The sequence below is a fragment of the Eumetopias jubatus genome, unplaced genomic scaffold, assembly GCF_037043125.1.
Source record: "Eumetopias jubatus isolate StellerSeaLion01/CBP00866 unplaced genomic scaffold, mEumJub1_p1.0 scaffold_7, whole genome shotgun sequence".
Classification (NCBI taxonomy): domain Eukaryota; kingdom Metazoa; phylum Chordata; class Mammalia; order Carnivora; family Otariidae; genus Eumetopias; species Eumetopias jubatus.
The window spans coordinates 253,572-266,495 of record NW_028274813.1 but is presented as its reverse complement, the minus strand read 5'-3'; the positions used below and the strand labels follow the sequence as shown (position 1 = coordinate 266,495).

The 12,924-nt window shown below is 42.3% G+C and overlaps 1 pseudogene; it reads right to left on the bottom strand.

Moving 5' to 3' along the window:
• Positions 1–10,521: 10,521 nt before the first annotated feature.
• On the bottom strand, positions 10,522–11,070 carry LOC114203978 (immunoglobulin heavy variable 3-21 pseudogene; annotated as a pseudogene).
• Between the last annotated feature and the right edge of the window lie 1,854 nt (positions 11,071–12,924).

Here is a 12,924-nt window from a genome sequence, read left to right as displayed (position 1 = left end):
TCCTCTCCCAGCTGCAGGGTTAGGGTTGGGCAGTTTTAATCAGCAGAGGGAGGGCCATATTTGCATGTCCTCTGACTAAATAGCCAACTTATGATCTATGCTGACAGAGAGGGCAGTGACCAGAGCTGATGTGACTGCCTTTGATTTGTTGCTATTGAAAGAATTTGGGAAAATATATTTTTGATTATATGATTTTCCAGATCACAATCTTAGCCTCCACGGGCTACCCTTTTTTTACACATGCACAGAAATCTTTAGGTGTAGATTTCATGTGACACCATTAAGATATGTGACCATATACCCAGAATTTTAGAGGATTTGTGAGTGTCCAAGAACACCTATTTGGTAAGGGTGACCCCGGTGTCTGTTCTGTGCTCCTCCCACAGGACTTACACCATCCCTGAACTCCGAACTACCTGCAGAACAGAGTGGGCAGGCTCATTAAGAATGTGGAGCCCCTCCTGAAATGGGAGGGATGATTGTGCTTGTTCTCGAGCTTACCTGAAATACAGAGAATCGGGTTCATGCAGTTGTATTTTCCAGTCCCTAATATTTCACTGTCTCTGCGTTCTGTCAGAGTCATCTCTGTGATTATCCCAAATAGCTCTGATGACTGTACCTGACAGTGTGTGTGTGTGTGTGTGTGTGTGTGTGTGTGTGTGTGTGTGTGACCTGCACAGAGACCAGCTGACATCATTGCTCACAGGGAATAAAGTATAACAATGTGCTTATGTTATAGAGGGTGCAGGTGGGTTCCTAGGCAGTGCTCATCCCCAGGAAACAAGCAACATGCATGTGGGGCTCCCAGGAGTCTGTGATGTTGTGACGTTACCAATGACAACTCTGGCAGGACACTAGGACATGTTCCGTGGGTAGTGCGGGGAACCATTAGAAAAAGGGTTGCAGGCAAAAGGAAGTGCCTTTGAGTGTTCCCAGTAATGAACACATCACACGGAACCTACCCGCACGACCACAGGAAGAGTCACAGATGCAGATGGGGTTCAAATGGGACACGGGTTACCAACAATACAACCAGGGACAGGCGCAAACCTCGTGGCAATCAGTAGAACACAACTCTGTAAGGTGATGATCAGACTCAAAACCCACAGGGTGATCACATCCATGTCTTCTGGAAAGGATGAATAAACAGCATCCTTAAAATAAAGGCCCTCAGCCTCAGAAACCCTGACTCCTTTGTTTAAAAGTCCTCCCTCTGTGTGTCCACTGTGTCCTTTCACAGAGTCCTAGGAGAGTACTGGTTAGTCCTATCTGTGGGAGGGACATGTGAGAAATCCACCCTTGAACCTCACTGAAGGAACTTACCAGGTACTTTTCCCAACAAATGCAGCAGGGAAACGCCAGAGCATCAGTGCTTGGGTTCGTGTGTCACTAATGTCTCAGTCTCTTCCAGCTGCTGTAACAATGTACATGGAGTGGGTGGTTTTATATAACAGACAGCCATTCCTCACAGTTCTGAATTCTGGAAGTCCCAGGTCAAGGCGGAGAAGGTTTTGGTGTTTGGAGATCCCCACATCCTAGTGTGTCCTTTCCCCGGTACCTCACATGGGTCAGGGGCCGGGAGCTTTCCCAATCCTGCTCTATAAGGGCAGTAATCCTGTCATGAGGCTGCACCCTCCTGACCTAAGTGCTTCCCTCGGGTCCCACCGCCTCCTTCCACCACATTCTCCTTAAGTTTCAACCTGTGATGGTACAAGTCTTACACACTGAGAAGCTATCAGCAACCGAAGGATCAATTAGTGACTCACTGCAGGTGGAAGGCTTCTCCCAACCGGCATCTCAACCTGAAGGTTCTCATAAATCCAGCAGAATCTGCTGGTCTCTGCAAAGACACAGTGAACACAAGACCTTCAGAACCTTCAGCTAGTGACCTTGGGGAGTGGACAGCTTCCTTCTTAGACACTGGTTAAGCTTTCAGTCCACTTCTATTATCATCTTAAAATTTGTGCTTTTCCCGTGACATTCTTCTCATTTTCCACGGATTCAGACCATTGTCTCCTTAGAATGGCCATTTGTCTTTTTTGTTCTCCAAGTTTTCATATTCTTTAGTGAATTAGTCATCACAACCTATCCTTTGATTATTGCCTGTTAGCTCCTTAATCTTCATCCCTCCCTCTTCTCACACCCCACCCATGGGAAATGTAAGAACCCCTGTGTTCTCCCTCCTTTGATGAGGGTAGGAGATTGACTTAACTCATGACCCTCTGATGAGTAAAAGTGATATATTTTTATACTCTCTCTCGTGTGTGTGTGTGTGTGTGTGTGTGAGAGAGAGAGAGAGAGATACCATCAGAGTCCACATTCACACAACGTGCTTGTGGGTTTCTCTCTGCTTTTACATGCTGTCAGTAATATTGAGGCAGTGACCTTGGTTCCAGACAGTGACCCTCTCCATGGTCTTTATTCATGTTCTTTGGACTTTTGATGCCCCTTTAGCCCCATGTCCAGCATGCACTTTATGCTGCTTCTAGCAAGTTAGCACATTGAGCTGAGTCATCCTGTGATGCACAATGAGTGTAGCTGGGACTCCTGAATATATTCACATAATATGCATGGAGATATTTGTAATCCATTGATGTTTAGGTCCAGAAACAAGCAAGTGCAAGTGACACTGTCTTTTGTGCTTGTTAGTACAGTTGATTTCTTATTTTTTTTACACCAGAGAGTAAATAGGTAAGCAGAGAATCACGTGTGGAGAGAGGTTTCCTGGGGGAAACTGCTCTATGGAGAGGAAACCCCAGAATCTGACAAGACACCTGCCCCTTTCCTCCACCTTCATCTGCTCGTGGCTTTTAAAGACAGAATTAGTGAATAGTGTGCCCCCACTGTTGCCTCAGATTCTGGTCTACAGTGTGGTTTGTGTCTGAGCTCACACTGATGTCCCCTCACACTGTCACTTTCACAGTATTATACAGCCTTATCCTTTGCTCTCAGGCTGTTCATCTGCAGATACAGCACGTTCCTGCCATTGTCTCTGGAGATGGTGGATCAGCCCTTCACAGAGTCTAAATAGCTTGTGCTACTTCCAACATCATCAATACTTGCGACCCACTGCAGCCTACTGACTGGAGCCTAGTGGGCCCAGCACATGTAGTACCTTCTGAAGGTGAATCAAGAATCTGCAAAGGAGAATATCAGGGACACCACCACCAGGCTTCACCAGGTCTCCCCCAGACTCTACCAGCTGCACCTCCCACTGGACATCTTCAAACACAAGACATCCTGGTCAGGAAACTGTCACATATACACTCTTTCTCTGACTCATATCCACTCACATACTCCATGTGTCATGTTCTCTGTAAATCACATGTGATATATGTACCCATTTATCACCATTTTATAGGTGGATAGGTATACATTGCAGCACAGAAGGGCTCTCTGAGCATCCAAGAGCACCCATCAGGTAAGCGTGATCCCATGTTTGGCCCTGTGCTCTCCACCATGGGACATGCCTTCCCCCCTGAAATACCTCCAGATCACTGTTAGTCATAAGTAGTGAGGTTTGCAGGCTTCCTGAGTTTCCAGATTACCAAACTGAGTGAAGGGTGGAGACCACCAAGTTTCTAAAAAACTTGGAGACACTAAGAATCCTAGAGAGAGTCACAGAGTTGATGGAGACACTGCACGTTTTCAGCAACCCAAGGGGCATTTACACATGATGTCTCTGTACATATCCATGGAAAGCCTCAATAAAAATAAAATGGTGGAATCATTAGCAGACATGAAACTCTCAACATCTGAGATCAGAATGGATGCTGTTATTTAGGGAAATGTTCTCACTTGTGAAATGGAGATCATTCTACTTCTAATCCCACAGCTATTGACATGATCCTATAGTTAAATTTTTCCATAGCCTGGTACATCACAAATTTGAGTATTTACATTATGATTACTGATTCAAGGAAAGGAAGACACAACTGTGTTTTGACAGTTTTTCCAAACTGTTTACAGTGTTCGTGTCAGGAAGCAGTTTGCAGAGCATGGAGCTGAAAAGCCTTGAGTGAGGACCAGCCCTCAACCAACCTTTTGTCCTGGATCATGAGCTCCATGATTCCTGAGTTCCGCTGGTTGATGTGAGCGCCTCCTGATGGTCCCAGAGCACCTGTTGATGTCACAGACCTCTGCAGAGATACAGGGTCACATTTTCTCCCGCCCATTTATCGAACTTGCAAGGAGACACCGTCCCTTCTTGAGCACTACAGACTCTTCTTTTCAAAGGATGTCTCCTCGACCCTTTTCCCATATTTCAACCTTCAGTATGCTCCTTGTCTTTAAAAACTCAGCTATAAATTTATGTATTCAGAGGAGAGCAGGAAACCTGCATCAAGTCTTCCTTATCATTGGAATTTTGATCGGGATGGCATTGAAGGTATAGATTGCTCTGGGTAGCATAGACATTTTAACAATGTTTATTCTTCCGATCTATGAGCATGGAATATTTTTCCTTCTTCTTGTGTCTTCTTCAATTTCTTTCATGAGTGTTCTGTAGTTCCTAGGGTATAGATCCTTTCCCTCCTTGGATAGGTTTATTCCGACGTGTGTTATGGTTTTTGGTACTGTGGTAAATGGAATCATTTCTCTAATTTCTCTTTCTACAGTTGTGTTTTGGTGTAGAAGCAAGCAGCTGATTTCTGTGCATTGATTTTGTATCCTGCCACATTACTGCATTGCTGTATGAGTTCTAGTAATTTGGGGGTGGAGTCTTTGGGGTTTTCCACATAAAGTATCATGTCATCTGCAAAGAGAGAGAGTTTGAGTTCTTCTTTGCCATTTTGAATACCTTTTATTTCTTTTTGTCTGACTGCTGTTGCTAGGACTTCTAGTACTATGTTGAACAATATTGGTGAGAGTGGGCCTCCTTGTCGTGCTCCTGATTTTGAGGGAAAGGCTCTCATCTTTTCCCCATTGAGGATGATATTTGCTGTGGGTTTTTCATAGATGGATTTAATGAACTTAAGGGATGTTCCCTCTAGCCCTATATTCTGAAGGATTTTAATCAGGAAAGGACGTTGTATCTTGTCAAATGCTTTTTCTGCATCAATTGAGAGGAACATATGGTTCTTCTCTCTCCACTTACTAATGTGTTCTCTCACATTGACGGATTTGCAAATGTTGAACCATCATTGCATCCTGGGGATACATCCCACTTGGTCGTAGTGATGATCCTTTTAATGTATTGTTGGATCTTACTAGCTAGGACCTTGTTGAGAATTTTGGAATCCATATTCATCGGGGATATTGGTCTGAAATTCTCTTTTTTGATCAGGTCTTTGCCTGGTTTGTGGATTAAGGTAATTCTGGCCTCATAGAATGAGTCTGGAAGCTTTCCTTTTGTTTCTATTTTTTGAAACAGCTTCAGGAGAATAAGTATTATTTCTTCTTTGAATGTTTGGTAGAATTCCCCAGGGAATCCATCAGGCCCTGGACTTTTTTTTTTTTTTTTTTTTGGTAGGTTTTTGATCACTGCTTCAATCTCGTTACTGGTTATTGGCCTATTCACGTTGTCAATTTCTTCCTGTTTCAATCTTGGGAGTTTATAGGTTTCCAGGAAGGCATCCATTTAATCCAGGTCGCTCAGCTTATTGGCATATAGTTGTTGATAATAATTTCATGTAATTGTTTCTATCTCCTTGGTGTTAGTTGTGATCTCTGCTTTCATTCATAATTTTATTAATTTGTGTCCATTTTCATTTCTTTTGGATAAGTCTGGCCAGTGGTTTATTGATATTATTAATTCTTTCAAAGAACCATCTTCTAGTTTTGATCTGTTCTACTGTGCTTCTGGTTTCTAAGTCATTGATCTCTGCTCTAATTTTAATTATTTCTCTTCAAATGCATGGCTTAGGTATTGTTTGTTCCTTTTTCTCTAGTTGTTTAAGGTGTAGAGTTAGTTGGTGAATTCGGGATTTTTCTTTTTCTTTTCTTTTCTTTTTTTTTTTTGAGTGAGGCTTGGATGTCTATGTATTTCCTCCTTAGGACCCCCTTTGCAGTATCCCATAGGTTTTGGACTGGTGTGTTTTCATTCTCATTGGTTTCCATGAATTTTTTAAGTTCTTCTTTGATTTCTTGGTTGACCCAAATATTCTTGAGCAGAGTGGTCTTTAGCTTCTAAGTGTTTGAATTTCTTCCAAGTTTTTTCTTGTGATTGAGTTCCAGTTTTAAAGCATTGTGGTCTGAGAATATGCAGGGAATAATCTCAATCTTTTGGTATTGGTTGAGATCTGATTTGTGACTCAGTATGTGGTCTATTCTGGAGAAAGTTCCATGTGCGCCCGAGAAGAATGAGTATTCTGTTGTTTTAGGGTGGAATGTTCTGTGTATATCTTTGATGTCCATCTGGTCCAGTGTGTCATTCAAAGCTCTTGTTTCTTTGTTGGTTTTCTTCTTAGATGATCTTTCTATTGCTGAAAGTGGAATATTGAGGTCTCCTACAATTGGCGTATTGTTATCAATATGACTCTTTATTTTGGTAAACGTTTGGCTATATAGATGGCTGTTCCCATATTCAGGGCATAGATATTTACAATTGTTAGATCTTCTTGTTGGATAGAGCCTTTAAGAATGATATAGTGTCCTTCTGTGTCTCTAACTACAGTCTTTAGCTTAAAATCACCACATCCTTGCCAACATTTGCTGTCTTGTTAATTTTTGCCATTATATCTTGTGTATGGTGGTATCTCATTGTGGTTTGGTTTGTATTTCCCTGATGGAAAGTGATGTGGAGTAGTTTTTCATGTGTCTATTAGCCATTTGTATGTCTTCTTGAGAAGTGACTGTTCATGTTCTGCCCATTTTTTGACTGCATTATTTACTTTTGGAGTCTTGAGTTTGATGAGTTATTTATTGATCTCAGAGACCAGCCCCTTATCTGTAATGTCATTTGCAAATATCTTCACCCATTCTGAATTTGCCTTTTAGTTTTGTTAGCAGTTTGCTTTGGTGTCCGGAAGTTTTTAGCTTGATGATGTCCAAATATTTCATTTTTGCTTTTGTTTCTCTTGCCTTTAGGGATATGTCTTGTAAGAAGTTGCTGCGGCCAAGTTGGAAGAGGTTACTTCCTGGGTTCTCCTCTAGGCTTTTGATGGATTCCTGTCTCACATTTATGTCCTTCACCCATTTTAAGTTCATCTTTTGTATGGTGTAATTGTCCAGGTTCATTCTTCTGTATGTGGCTGTCCAATTTACCCAGCACCATTTATTTCAGAAGCTGTCTTTTTTCCCCTTGGATATTCTTTCCTGCTTTGTCAAAGAATAGTTGAACAGTCTCAAGGGTCCATTTATGGGCTCTCTATTCTGTTCCATTGATCTATGTGGCTGTTTTTGTGCCAGTACCATGCTGTCCTGATGATCACAGCTTTGTAATACAGCTTGAAGTCAGGCTTTGTGATGCCCCCAAGTTTGGTTTTCTTTTTTAAAATCCCCCTTGTGGTTCAGGGTCTTTGCTTGTTCCATAAAATATAGCATTTCTATACACTAACAATGTGACTGAAAAAAGAGAATTTAAGCAATTGATCCCATTTCCAATTGCACCCCAAACCATAAGATACACAGGAATAACCATAACCAAAGATGTAAAAGATCTGTACACTAGAAACTACAGAACACTTATGAAAAAAATTGAGGCAGATACAAAGTGATGGAAAAAAACATTCCATGTTCATGGATTGGAGGAATAAACATGGTTAAAAAGCCTATACTACCCAGAGCAATCTACACATCCAATGCCAACCCTACCAAAATACCATTGACATTTTACTTTTATTATTATTTTTTTTTAATTTTTATTTTTGTGAATGTATTATGCCTATATTTCTTTTTCTTTTTTCATTTTATTTTATATTTATTTATTTTAATTTTGTATTCTATATTCTCTCAAGGAGCAGACCAAAACAAACCCAGGACCTACATTTCATGATTTTTGTCTTTTTACCCCTCTGTTCTTTTATTCTCTTCAAAAACAACAGCCACCACAGAAGAATGAATAGGATGTAAATTTCATGGTCAGGGATTAATTAATACAAAAGTAAGTAAGAAGTCTGAAGTAGAAGTTGAAACAATGTTTATTAGTGTACTAGCTGGACTTGAAAAAAGGATAGAAGACATTAGATAAACTCTTACTGCAGAGATAAATGAGCTAAAATCGGTCAGGCCCAAATTAAAAATACTAAAACCAAGAATCAATCCCAAGTGGAGGCCATAAAAGTGTGTTGGATTAAGGAGAGGATCAAATCAGTTATATACAAAATAAAAGTATAGAAAATAATGAGTGCAAAGAAGATGGAAACCAAGATAATGGACTACAAAGGTAGACTTAGGGAATTCAGTGGCTTTTAAAACATAATAACATTCATAGCATTGGAGTCCCAGAAGTTTAAGAAAGGTTAAAAGGGGGAGAATGTTTATTCCATAAAATAATAGTCAGAAAGTTCCCTAATATGGAGAAGGACACAAACATCAAAATCCTGGTAGCACAGTTAACAACCATTATTTTCAACAAAATCCCACCATCTCATAGGCATGTCATGGTCAATTCACAAAATACAGACAAGGAAAGAATCCTGATAGGAGCAAGGGAACAAAGGTACTTAACCTCAAGGCTTTCAGTATAACACAACTCTGCAAGGTGATGATCAGACTCAGATCCCACAGAGTCATCACATCCACATGTTCTGGAAGGTTTGAAAGAACAGCATCCTTAAATTAAAGCTCTACAATCGCTCAGAAACCCTGACTCCCTTGTACCAAGATTCTCGCTCTATGTGTGCACTGTGTCTTTTCACAGAGTCCGAGGATAGTCAACTGGTTAGTCCTATCTGCAGGAGCGAACATGTGAGAAATACACCCTTGAAACTCACTGCAGGAGCTTATCAGGGACGTTTCACAACAAATGCAGCAGGGAAACTGCAGAGCATCAGTGCTTGGGTTCATGTGTCACTAATGTCTTAGTCTGTTCCAGCTGCTGTTACAATGTACATGGACCAGAAGGTTTTGAGAACAAATACTCATTTCTCAGAGTTCTGGATTCTGTGAAGTCCCAGGTCAAGGTGCAGACAGATCTGGTGTCTGGAGAGCACCCACATCCTAGTGTGTCCTTTCCCTGTCACCTCACATGGGTTCAGGGAGCAGGGAGCTTTCCCAGTCCTGCTGTATAAGGGCACTCTTCCCATAATGAAGCTGCACTCACCTGACCTAAGTGCTTCACTAAGGCCCCACCTCCTCCTCCCATCACATTGTCATTAGGTTTAACATGGTGATGGTAGTGGTCATACACATTGAGCTGATATCAGCACCTGGAGGATCAATTAGTTGCAGGTGGAAGCCTCCTCCCATCCAGCACGTCAACCTGAGGATTCTCATGGATCATAGAAGCTTCTGGTCTCTGCAGGCATGCAGCAAATCCAAGACCTGCAGAACCAGCTGGTGACTTTGGGGACTGGATATCTTCCACCCCAGACACTGGGTAGAACTCAGTCTACTTCTATCATGACTTTATAATTTTGATTTTCCATGGATCCTTCTTTTTATTTTCCAATGATCCAGAATTTCTCTACTTAGTATGGTCATTTCTCTCTTTTGTTCTCCAAGTTTTCATTCATGTTTAGTGGAATTATTCATCACATAGTAATTTTTGCTTATTGTCCACTAGCTTGATGACCTTCATTCCTCCCTCTTCCCCTACTTTGTCGCTGATGGAATATCTAACAAGAACCCACGGGTTCTCCCTCCTTTGATGCAGGTGGGAGACTGACTCCACACAATCCCCTCCCCTGAGCAGGATCCCATCCATACCACTGATCCACAACACACACCCTAAACCAGTGTCCTTCCCTGGCTTTCTCCAAGCAGTTATGAGTTGTTGAGAGCCTGCCCTACTCTGAGCAGACATTATGGTGGAAATGATAAAGGTTTTATACTCTCATGTGTGTGTGTGTGTGTGTGTGTGTGTGTGTGTGTGTGTGTGTGTGTGTGGTGTCATCATCAAAATCCATGTCCGCATCATATCCTGGTCCCTCTAGGGGACAAAGGGGGTCCCTCTGTTTTCCAATGCTGTCATTAACATTGACTCTGTGAGCATGGTCAAGATAGTGACTTCCACCAGGGCTCTTAATTCTCTTGCTTTGGATTGTTGATGCTGCTGTAGCCTCCTGTCTGGCATGCAATTTATGGTGCTTCTAACAAGCTTGCACATTGAGCTGGGTGTTCCTGTGATATCAATGAGTGCAGTTGGGACTTCTATAAGTGTTAAGATGATGTGCATGGAGATATTTGTAATTCATTGATATTTAGGGACAGGTAGAAGCAAAGGTAAGTGACACTATCTTTTGTGCTTGTTAGTATAGTTGTTTTCCAAATTTTTAAGTCAGAGAGTAAATAGGAAAGCAAAGTATCATGTGTGCAGAGAGGCTCCCGGGGGGGGGGGGTGTGGTGGTGGAAACTGCTGTATAAAGAGGAATCCTGACAGGAAACCTGCACTTAACCTCCATCTGCAGCTGCGCCTGGGGCTTAAATACAGAATTGGTGAGTACTGTGCACCCCCTGGTGGTCCAGATCCACTTCTGTGAGCTTTGTCTCTGGGCTCACAGTGATTTCCCTCACTGTGTCCTTTGCACAGTAATACACAGCTGTGTCCTCAGCTCTCAGGCTGTTCATCTGCGGATACAGCATGTTCTTACCATTGTTTCTGGAGATGGTAAATCGGCCCTTCATAGAGTCTGTGGAGTATATGTAACTTCCACCACTGCTAATACCTGCATCCCACTGCAGCCCCTTCCCTGGAGCCTGGCGGACCCAGCACATGGCATAGCTACTGAAGGTGAATCCAGAGGCTGCACAGGAGTGTCTCAAGGTACTGCCAGGCTTCACCAGGTCTCCCCCAGGATCCACCAGGTGCACCTCACACTGGACACCTGCAGATACAGTATCCTGGTCAGGATAATGTCACGCATCCCCTGTTTTTCTCACTCATATCCACCACATACTCAATGCCTCTTATCCACATAAATTACCTTTGAAAAGAGCAACAGGGAAAACCCAGCCAAGCACAGAATCCATGGTGAGTTGTCTGTGTTCTGTCCTGATCACTGAATGTTTCCATAGAGATCCCGGGGCTATGGCTCCACTCACACAGGATCTGGGCTGCGCAGGTTTAAATCAGCAAATGGTGGGCCCTATTGGCATGTCATCTGACCATATAGAAAATTTGGTAGGTAACATCCTCAAGATGGCAGACACTCAGAGCAGGTGTGAGGGTCCTGGCAGAATCTGTATGCATGATATCTTCCAGAAAATTGTTCTTTCTCCTTATGTGATTTTGCTGAGGTCATTAATTAGCACACATTTTATTCCTTGTTTCCACATATGTACCCCAAACATGTAATGTAGGTACAAATTTATCACCATTTTACAGGTGGATACATACACACTGCAGCACAGACAGACTTTCTGAGTGTCCAAGAGCACACAGCAAGTGAGAGTGAGCCCGTGTCTTGGCCTGTGCTCCCTACCACCGGACCTGTCTGCTCCTCTGAACCACCTTCAGGTCAGAGTTGGTCATATGTAGTGAGGTTTGCAGTCTTCCTGAGTTTCAAGATTCCCAAAATGACTGAAAGGTGGAGACCACCTTTTTGTCTCAGAAACTTGGAGACACTGAGACTCAGAGAAAGAGAGAGAGAGAGAGAGAGAGAGAGAATCATAGAGCTGATGGAGAGGTTGTGGGTTTTCAACAAACACAAGGGGCATTTACACATGATGTCTCTGTACATCTCCATGGTAATCCTCAGTAAAATAAAATGGTGGAATCATCAGCAAACAATGAAACTCAGAACACCTGAGATCATAATGGATGCTGTTATTTAGGGAAGTTTCCTCCTCTATGAAATGGAGATCCTTCTATTTCTAATCTCACAGTTATTGCCATGATCACACAAGTTAAACTTTTCCCTTTACCTGGCACTTCACAAATGTGGGTCTTAACATTATGAGGATTGATTCCAAGAAAGGAAGATACTTCTGGTTCAACAGCTTTTCCAAACTGTTTACCGTGTTTGTGTCAGGAAGAAGTTTGCAGAGCATGGAGCTGAAAACCCTTGCGAGGAGATCATTCCTCTACCAACCACTTGTCCTGGATCATGAGCTCCATGGTTCCTGAGTTTCCCTGGTGGTTGTGAGCGCCCCCTGATGCTCTCAGTGACTTGTTGGTGTCACAGACCTCTGCAGAGTTTCAGGGACTCCTTTCCCCCCTTCCCCATTTATCCAACATGCAATTAGAGACCCTCCCATCATGAGCACTACAGACCCTCCTTTCCAGAGGATGTCTCCTTCTACCTGTAGCCCATCTTTCACCCCTCAGCAGGCTCCTGGTCTGTAAATACTCAGCTATAAGTTTCTATATTCAGAGGTGAGCAGGAATCCTGCAACAAGACTTCCTTATCAGTCTCTATCAGAGGATGTTTTTTAATAGCAGACAGAAGAAATTGAAAGATTTCTGGACTCACAAGTTCCACTGACAAGAAACAGACTGATGAAAGTGCTCACCTTCAAAGGTGTTCCAGCTTCCAACAAAAAGGATGGGTTGATCTCAGAACAAAAAGGCCAGAAGCTGAAGCCTGAGAAAAATATTCTCAGGCTCTAAAACCTAATGGGGTTTGTCAAGATGGGTATACAAATACTTTAGGGTTGGTGACAGCATCTTAAATCACACTTTATTATTTTTGAACAGGAAGGTGAGTCCCTGCCATCACTTGCTTACCCTACAATTGTATTTTATTGAAAGAAATGCTGTTTTGTTTTTTTAAATATTTTTATTATGAATATGCAGTCCATATATACAATGGAATGCTACTCAGCCATCAGAAAGGATGAATACCCAACATTTGCATCAACATGGACTGCACTGGCGGAAACTAC